This window comes from Erinaceus europaeus, chromosome 12 (genome assembly GCF_950295315.1).
Source record: "Erinaceus europaeus chromosome 12, mEriEur2.1, whole genome shotgun sequence".
In the NCBI taxonomy this organism is placed as follows: Eukaryota; Metazoa; Chordata; class Mammalia; order Eulipotyphla; family Erinaceidae; genus Erinaceus; species Erinaceus europaeus.
The window spans coordinates 3,939,277-3,948,018 of NC_080173.1; the positions used below are offsets into that span (position 1 = coordinate 3,939,277).

Here is an 8,742-nt window from a genome sequence, read left to right on the forward strand (position 1 = left end):
GGCTATGGTGACAATACATATTTCGAAAAAGCATGACATGGCAGCCCTAAAACAGCTTGCACCCCCACCCTCACCCCCAAACCAATATTACCAGGAAGAGGAGGGAGAGGAGGGCTGATTCTCTCTGCTCCCTGGAGGCGGTGGAAGAGGTTTCCTCTCTAGCCCCTGGCCTGGAAGATGAGGCTGTGCTCCTCCAGGGGGAAAGCTCTCACTCCCCTGGCCCCCTCTGTCCTTGGGTTTGGCTCCATCAGGTCCTTTCTTTCCTTCTTGGACCTGCTGGAGGGAGAGGTCTGCAGGGACACTGGCCCCACTCTGGCCCCACACTTACACAGACCTCTCCCTTTGTACCCCTCCTGGACTTATTCCTGCCAACCTCCATCCACTCCCCCCCACCCCCACCCCAGACACATACCCACCTCTTTCTTCTCCACAGCTTCCTCAGTGCCTTGTCAGGGCCCCAGAGGGACGTGCTAAGAACAGAGTTCCTTTCTCCGGCTGGAGCGTGCTCCCTCCTCCCCGTGCAGCCAGTGCAGCAGAGTGTAAAACCCGGGAGTATTTTACAGCCCTTCTGCTCCTGCTGGGTCACCAGGCGGCCTCACACTCCCGCTGGCTGTGCTCCAGGCTGCCTCTCCCTGCTCCCCTAAGATCAGCTGTTCAGCCTCTGGTCTCACCGCTTGTCTCCCTGGCAACTCAATTATTGCTTATCAAACAGTTCCAAGGGCAGGGTGGTGGGTGGACGAACCATCAAAGAAATGAAGACGCCTCTCCATTTTGACTGCTGCCCGGTTACTGGGTGTTCTGGGCAGTGGAGAGGTCTGCTGTGGCCCAGGAAGACGGTGCAAACAGGTCAGCACCTGGACAGCTCCCCGCACAGCAGAGGAGCCAGGGTTTTAAAAAGGATGTGTTATTTATTTCCCTTTTATTTAATAGGACAGAGATAAATTAAGAAAGGGAGGGGCATATGTCACAGGGTGGCGGTGCACTGGATTGAGTGCTCATGTTACAATGAGCAAGGACCCAGGTTCAAGCCTCCCTGTCCCCACCTGGAAGGGAGGGAAGAAAGCCTTACAAGTGGTGAAGCAGGGCTGCAGGTGTCTGTCTCTCTCTCTCTGTGTGTCCTTCTTCTTCTTGATTTCTGGATGTCTCTATCCAATCAATCAATAAATATTTAAAACTATATATATATATATATATATATAGAGAGAGAGAGAGAGAGAGAGAGAGGGAGAGAGGGAGGGAGAGAGAGAGGGGGGAAAGAGAAAGAGAGACCTGAAGCTGTTCCTTCTACAGGTACCAACTGCAGAGTTGCACCTGGATTCCTGTGCACGGCAATGTTTGTGTTCAAGTAAGTACACTGCACACTCCCACGTATGTTGAATGGGTGGGGTGGGGGAAGGATTGCTCAAGGGAGAGGGAGGCAGTGAGAACTTTTTTGCAAAAGATGATAGCATCAGCAAAGCCCCAGACTAGTTCTCCACTGCACAGTCTCTCTGCCTGGGAAAATAGCTTGACTGGTAGAGCCTGAGACGCATGTGTCTGAAGTTGCCCGTGAGAACCTCTGCACGGCACGTACCAGCAGAACGATGTTCTGAATTAACTGTCTTTCTCTCTGTCTTGTGTGAAGCTTCCTCTCACACCTGATAAATAAACCTAAAAATGAAACCCAAAACTGTTCTGCCTGGTATCTTGTGCCTTCAGGCCTTGGAGAGGTACCAATCTCATCTGATAAACTGATTCCTGGCAACATGGATCAGCTTGGGTTAAGGCGTTTTTGTTTGCTTGTTTTTAATATTTTACTTTGTGTATTTGGGGGGGGGGGGCGGAGACAGAGAAATTGAGAGAAAAGGGAGATAAAGAGAGAGAGAGACAGAGTGGTACCCACACAGCTTGTAAAGCTCTCACCCTACAGGTGGGTACCAGGGGCTTGAAGCCCTGTCCTTGCATGTTGTAACATGCCTGCTCTAACGAGTGCACCAGCACCAGGCCCCCAGGTTAAGGTGTTGCATAGGTCAGCTGACATGTATGCAAGTCCGTAGGCATCGCCAGAGCTCTGTCATTCAGAAGAGAGGTTTCAGCAGCAGAAAGCCCCTCGAGCTGGCCCTGGCTCAGCCAGCTCCCCCATGACTGGGCTAAGAAACTGAGCACCTGACACCGGAAGACCTGCAGGCAGACAAGGCAGGAGAAGTGCTTCAGAACAGAGGACCAAGAGCCCTGGAGGATGCAGTGGGAGTGGAGAGAAAAGGAGGCTGGGATCTGAGAGTCTACCCATATATTTAGAACAAAGAAATTAGGGCCAGGCTTCAACAACCTTCCCAATTACCTGGCTCCTGAAATGATAGAAAATAGCATCATACACAGTCATTTCTTACCTTTGAAATTAAGGAACCAAGCTTTGAAGATAGAATGAGTGCAGTGTTCGGAGTACGCAGCCCCTGGGGTGACAGCAGTGCGTCCCCTGGGAGGTGGGGGCAGCTGTGTCACCGCCGTGTCCTTGGGCCTCAGTCTCCCTTGAGAGACTCACCTTCTCCTGCCCCAGATGGACAAACACTGCTCCAGGCAGTGGTGACAGCTTGAGACTAGAGCCCACCTTCTGTGGGGGAAATCTGACCTGAAGCAAAAGCATCAGCATTATTTGTTGGGGCTAGGGAGAGAGCATCACGATTCTGCAAAAAGACTTTGATGGCTGAGGTTCCTAAGCCCCAGGTTCAATCCCTGACACACCATCCACCACAGCTGAGCAGTGCTCTGGTCTCTCTCCCTGTATCTTTCTCTGCCATTGAAATAAAAGAAGTAATTTTTTTTTTAATTTGTGCCATTTAACCTAGTAGCCCCTCTTTTGTGACTGTAAATTTCAGGATTCATCAGAACCCTGTTTATGATGGAAGTAAACAGGACACTTTCTAAATATCTACCATTAGAGAATCAGTTAGGATGCACTTTTTCATAGCCACGGAGTGAAATAGTATACAGGCATTAAAACTAAGACCTTGGGGACTCGGGCGGTAGCGCAGCGGGTTAAGCACACATGGTGCAAAGCGCAGGGACCAGCACAAGGATCCTGGTTCGAGCCCCCGGCTCCCCACCTGCTGCAGGGGAGTCACTTCACAGGCAGTGAAACAGGTCTGCAGGTGTCTTATCTTTCTCTCCCCCTCTCTGTCTTCCCCTTCTTTCTTGATTTCTCTCTGTCCTATCCAACAACGACAACATCAATAATAACTACAATGATAAAACAACAAGGGCAACAAAAGGGAATAAATAAATAAATATTTTTTAAAAACCAAGACCTTAAGGGTTCAGAAAAAATGAGTAATGTGTATAAACACAAGTGTATAGATATGACATATAAAATAAAAATCAGTATACACATGGTCCAGTAGGTTTCACAGTGGATGAAGCACTGGGCTCTCAAACATGAGTTCAATCCCTGGCAGCACATGTACCAGAGTGATGTCTGGTTCTTCCTCTCTCTCCTTCTATCTTTCTCATAAATAAATTATTTTAAAAAACCCCAGTACACACAAATTTAAAGCACAGTTTAATCTTGTTGATTTTTTTCCTTTTAAATATTTATTTATTTCCTTTTTGTTGCACTTGTTGTTTTTATTGTTGTTGTAGTTATTATTGCTGTTGATGTCGTTGTTGTTGGATAGGACAGAGAGAAATGGAGAGAGGAGGGGAAGACAGAGAGGGGGAGAGAAAGATAGACACCTGCAGACCTGCTTCACCGCCTGTGAAGTGACTCCCCTGCAGGTGGGGAGCCGGGGGCTCGAATCAGGATCCTTATGCCGGTCCTTGCTTTGCACCACATGCACTTAGCATGCTGCGCTACTGCCCGACTTCCTTGTTGATTTATTTTTAAAGACAGAGAAACCGAGAGAATGGGGGGAGGTGGGGAGAGAAAAAGAGAGACACCTGCAGCCCTGTGAAAGCTCTCACCCCCCGTAGGAGTCCTGGTGTAATAACACACACGCACCTGGGACCAGGTGGTGGTGCACCCGGTTAAGTGCTCACATTACAGTGCACAAGGACCCAGGTTCAAGTCCATAGTCCCACCAGCATGGGGGAAGCTTCACAAGTGGTGAAGCAGGGCTGCAGGTGTCTCTCTCCTCCCCCCTCTCAATTTTTCTCTGTTTCTATCAAATAGTAAATAAATAAATATACTTAAAAAAAAACAAACAAGCATGTGCTCCCTCCCTACTGGAAGCACCACTGCTGGCCCCTCACGCGCAATTTTTTTTTTTACCATGTTATCAGTGAGCAGTCTCTAAAGAAGGAGCAGACATTAGGAATTCCCCAAGACCAGAAGGGAAAACTCTAAGCAGAACTTGGACTGGAGTAAAGATTCTTGGGGGGGGGGGGCGTAGCACAGTGGGTTAAGCACACATGTCACAAAAGCACAAGGACAGGAGTAAGGATCCCGGTTCAAGCCCCGGGCTCCCCACCTGCAGGGGAGTCTCTTCACAGGCGGTGAAGCAGCTCTGCAGGTATCTTTCTCTCCCCCTCTCTGTCTTCCCCTCCTCCCTCCATTTCTCTCTGTCCTATCCAACAACAACGATATCAATAACTACAACAATAAAAAAAAACAAGGGCAACAAAAGGGAATAAATAAATATTTTTAAAAAATTTTTTTAAAAAAGGAATTTTGTCTTCTCCCATACTTTTTCTCTCTTAGCACTTGCCTTAATGCTTGTGGCAAAGAAATGTTCTCATGTACTGTGCACAGTTCAGAAAGGAACCAGCATGGATGGGGAGGAACACAGGAGGATGGAACACAGACAGACACACACACACAGACACACACACACACACACCAGAGAGATGGCAGCTGCTCTGCAGAGTGTTTAGCAGCTTGTTTCAATGCTGTGCTTGGAGAACTAGAACCTTGACCTGGGGGTTGTTTTCAAGTGATTCAATCACAACTGGAGCCAGCTAGACACCTCTCTCTCTCTCTCTCCACTGAGATAAAGAGGCAGAGGGCGAATGAGAGAGACCACAGCACAAAAGCTTCCTTTAATGTGGTGGGGATGAGGAGAATCTAGGTCACCCACATGGGTGCCCTGTCCAAGTGAGATATTTCACAGTGCTTCCTTTCTCTCTCTCACTGACCCACGACTCTTACTCCTGCCTTTCAGAGACACCCCCAGATCTGCGCTGAGGGGAAGATGCTTTCTTGAGATAGGACCCTGCCATCTTTTTAGGCTGCTGGTGCCTGGAATCAGCTCATTGTCCTGGCAACAGACTCTGCCTCTTCTGACTCCCTTCCCGACACCCCCTCCCCCTGCCCGCCAGCCCTCAGTGATGAACATTAAACTTTGATCCTGGGTAATGTTCAATACTACACATCTATATCATGCAAGATAAAGAAAAAGTGGCAAAGAAATAGGCCAGTCCTGACATCAGCCACTGCTGATTACGTCACTGTATGCTAATCAAGCCCTAAAGTTCTGTTCACAGGCCGTATCACAACAACAGTGTTCAAAAATTGACTGTGGATTAATGATTTTATAATAAAATTGACATATGGATTATTAATTTCCACTGTGGCAAAAGCATATACCTTAACATAAAATGTCCCTTTTACATTTTTTTCTTTTTAAAAATTTTTTCTTTTTAAATATTTATTTATAATTGGATAGAGACAGAGAGAAATTGAGAGGGAAGGGGGAGATAGAGAGGGAGAGAGACAGAGAGACACCTGCAGCCCTGCTTCACCACTCGTGAAGCTTTCCCCCTGCAGGTGGGGACCGGGGGCTTGAACCCGGGTCCTTGTACGCTGTAATGTGAGGGCTTAACCACGTGCGTCACCGCCTGGCCCCAAACTTTTTTTCTTTCTTTTTCTTTGTTTTTATTAATTTATTATTGGTTAGAGACAGACAGAAATTGAGAGGGAGAGAGACAGAGAGACATCTGCAGCCCTGCTTCACCACTCATGAAGCCTTCCCCCTGCAGATAGGGACTAGGGGCTTGAACCTGGCTCCCTGTGCACTGCAGTGTGTGTGCTTAACCAGGTTCGCCCCTGCCTGGCCCCCCAAATTGTTTTTCTTTATCAGAGCACTGATCAGCTCTGGTTGCTGGTGGTGCAAAGGGATTGAACCTGGGTCTTTGGAGCCTCAGGCTGAGAGTCTCTTTGCATAACTGTTCTGCTATCTACCCCCTGCCCTTACAAACTATTTTTAAGTGGGCAGTTCATTTGCATTAAGTCAATCCTCACTGCTGCTCAGTCATTACCAGCATGAGGGGATAATGCTTATTTAATGTTGTCTTAGAAAACTGTGTTGACAATTCCATCTTTTTTCAAAATAAGCATTGCCCCCCCTGCTCCCCACCAAATTGCCACTGTCCTTCCATCACAGCCCGGTGGACCCCCTCCATCCTCGAACCCTCCTTCCTCTCCCCACTTTGGTGACCTTTATTCTACAGTCAGAATCTCGGGGTTTGTTTGAGTTTGTTTGGTCCGTTCTGGAGGGGTGTGTGTGTGTGTGTGTGTGTGTGTGTGTGTGTGTTGCCTCCAGGGTTATCACTGGGGCTCAGTGCCTGCACTAAAGAGGAATCCACTGTCCCAGCAACCGTATTTTTTTCTTTTTCTTTTTTTTTTTGGATAGGACAAAGAGAAATTGAGAGGGTAGGGAAAGATAGAGAGGGGGCGAGAAAGACAGACACCTGCAGACCTGCTTCACTGCTTATGAAGTGATCCCCCAGCAGGTGGGGAGAGAGGGCTTGAACCGGGATCCTTGTACCAGTCCTTACTTTGTACTATGTGATCTTAACCCATTGTGCTACTGCCCGGCCACACCTGACCCCCCGTTCCTCAGCTCTGTTTCTTTATACCTCCCATATGAATGAGACCCTCCGGTATTTGTCATTTGCCTTGAAACTTGAAGTTTTCTGTACAGACTAAAGTGCGTGACACAAAGTCGGAATTAACACACACACACACACACACACACACACACACACACACACACCATAAATATTTCTCAACCACCTCCTGAAAATTAAACAAGGACAAGGAACTGCTCCATAGAAACTGATGGTATCAGCCAGGACTGTAAGAGAGAGTGAGAGAAGCAGGGAAAGGAATTATTTGATTTATGTAACAGGCATCTGAGCTGAGAGGAAACAGGTCCCCAGAGGGAAACTTGGAGACAGAGAGAAATAGATGCTGTTTACCAAATCAAAAGGTGCTTGCTAAAATAAAAGAAAGTAAAAGGAAATAAATGTCTTATGATGCCCAGCTCACTCCCCTATCCTAGTATAAATATAATGTCAATTTCTCTTAATTAAAAAAAATTAAAGTTAAATGCACTTAACATTAAATTAACCATTTTGTTTTAATTATAGTATCGGGTTTTCTTTTCTTTTAAAAATATTTATTTATTTATTTATGCTTTTGTTGACCTTTTTGTTGTTGCTGCTGCTGTTGTTATTGATATTGTCGTTGTTGGATAGGACAGAGAGAAATGGAGAGAGGAGGGGAAGACAGAGAGGGGGAGACAAAGACAGACACCTACAGACCTGCTTCACCGTGCGACTCCCCTGCATGTGGAAAGCCAGGGGCTTGAACCGGGACCCTTCAGTTGGTCCTTGGGCATTGCACCGTGTTTGCTTAACCCACTGTGCTACTGCCTGACTCCCTTTTTTTTTTTTTTTTTTTTTTTTTTTTACCAGCACTCTGCTCAGCACTGGCTTATTGGGAACTGAACCCACGACCTTGGAGCCCCAGGCATGAAAGTCTTCTTGTGTGACCATTATGCTGTCTCCCCAGCCCCAGCACTTACCACTGGAGAGTGAACAGTTCACTGGGTTGATTCTCAGTGCTATGCAACTGTTGCCTCTAGGTAGATTGCAAACATTTAGATGGTCCTGAATGAAAAGCAGTCGAGCACCACAGCCGCCAGCCATTAGTCAGCTCTGGGTGGCCACGTGTTCCGGATATTTGTGCCCCTGGCTCCAGCAGATTCAATAGCCCCCTGTTTATTTCCAGACAGTCAGCTAGGTAGCCTCCTTTTTGTTAGCCAGTGTTGTTAAAATTTGTCAGGCTCTTGCAGGCCGGTTTAGCTTCACGGGCGGGTAACAGAGATGCGGAGACAACGGCTGGGCAGGGCAGCTGTATTTCTTTATTCAGGAACCACGATTCATAAACTAAGACAAACTAATCACCAAACAGAAGTCTGCTGTCTCTTTGCGGCGGCGCAAGCACTCCCTCTTACTCTGTAACTCGGGAACTCTCCAACTCTGGAAGTCTGGAACTCTCGTACTGGGGAACCCTCTGAAACTCTTCCACTGTGGAACTTTCTCTTACTCTGTATCTCTGAAACTCTCGAACTCAGGAACTCAGGAACCCTCTCTCCGGGTTCCTTGGGGCGGGGCCAAGCAGGCCCGAGAAATTAACAGGACTGATCCAATTCTCTTGGCGGGGGGGAGGGCTAGAACAAACCAATGTAAAGCATACGACAAGCCAGGAACAACAGTTACCCTTTACGGAGACTCAGAAACTCCTACCAAGAGACAGCACTGTGCTTCCTTCAATAATGGCATCGCCTGGGGACAGACTGGTGTCCAGTGCCTGGAGAGGGGAGGGCAGGGGAGAGGAGGGGAGCCTCCACAGAGACAGAGAAAAATCCCCAAGACTAGGAGTGGGGAGGGGTTGGGGACCATAGGGGAGAGGAGGGGAGGGGAGAGGAGAGAAGAGGAGAGGAGGGGAGAGGAGAGGAGAGGAGAGGAGGGGAGGGGAGGGGAGGG

The 8,742-nt window shown here is 47.9% G+C and overlaps 1 long non-coding RNA gene across 1 annotated transcript; it reads left to right on the top strand.

Annotated features, from left to right (window-relative positions):
• Window positions 1–1,287: 1,287 nt before the first annotated feature.
• LOC132541693 (uncharacterized) lies at window positions 1,288–5,326 on the top strand. Its single transcript, XR_009552791.1, has 2 exons — window positions 1,288–1,345; window positions 5,133–5,326. It is a non-coding gene; the product is annotated as an uncharacterized LOC132541693 (long non-coding RNA).
• Window positions 5,327–8,742: the final 3,416 nt, after the last annotated feature.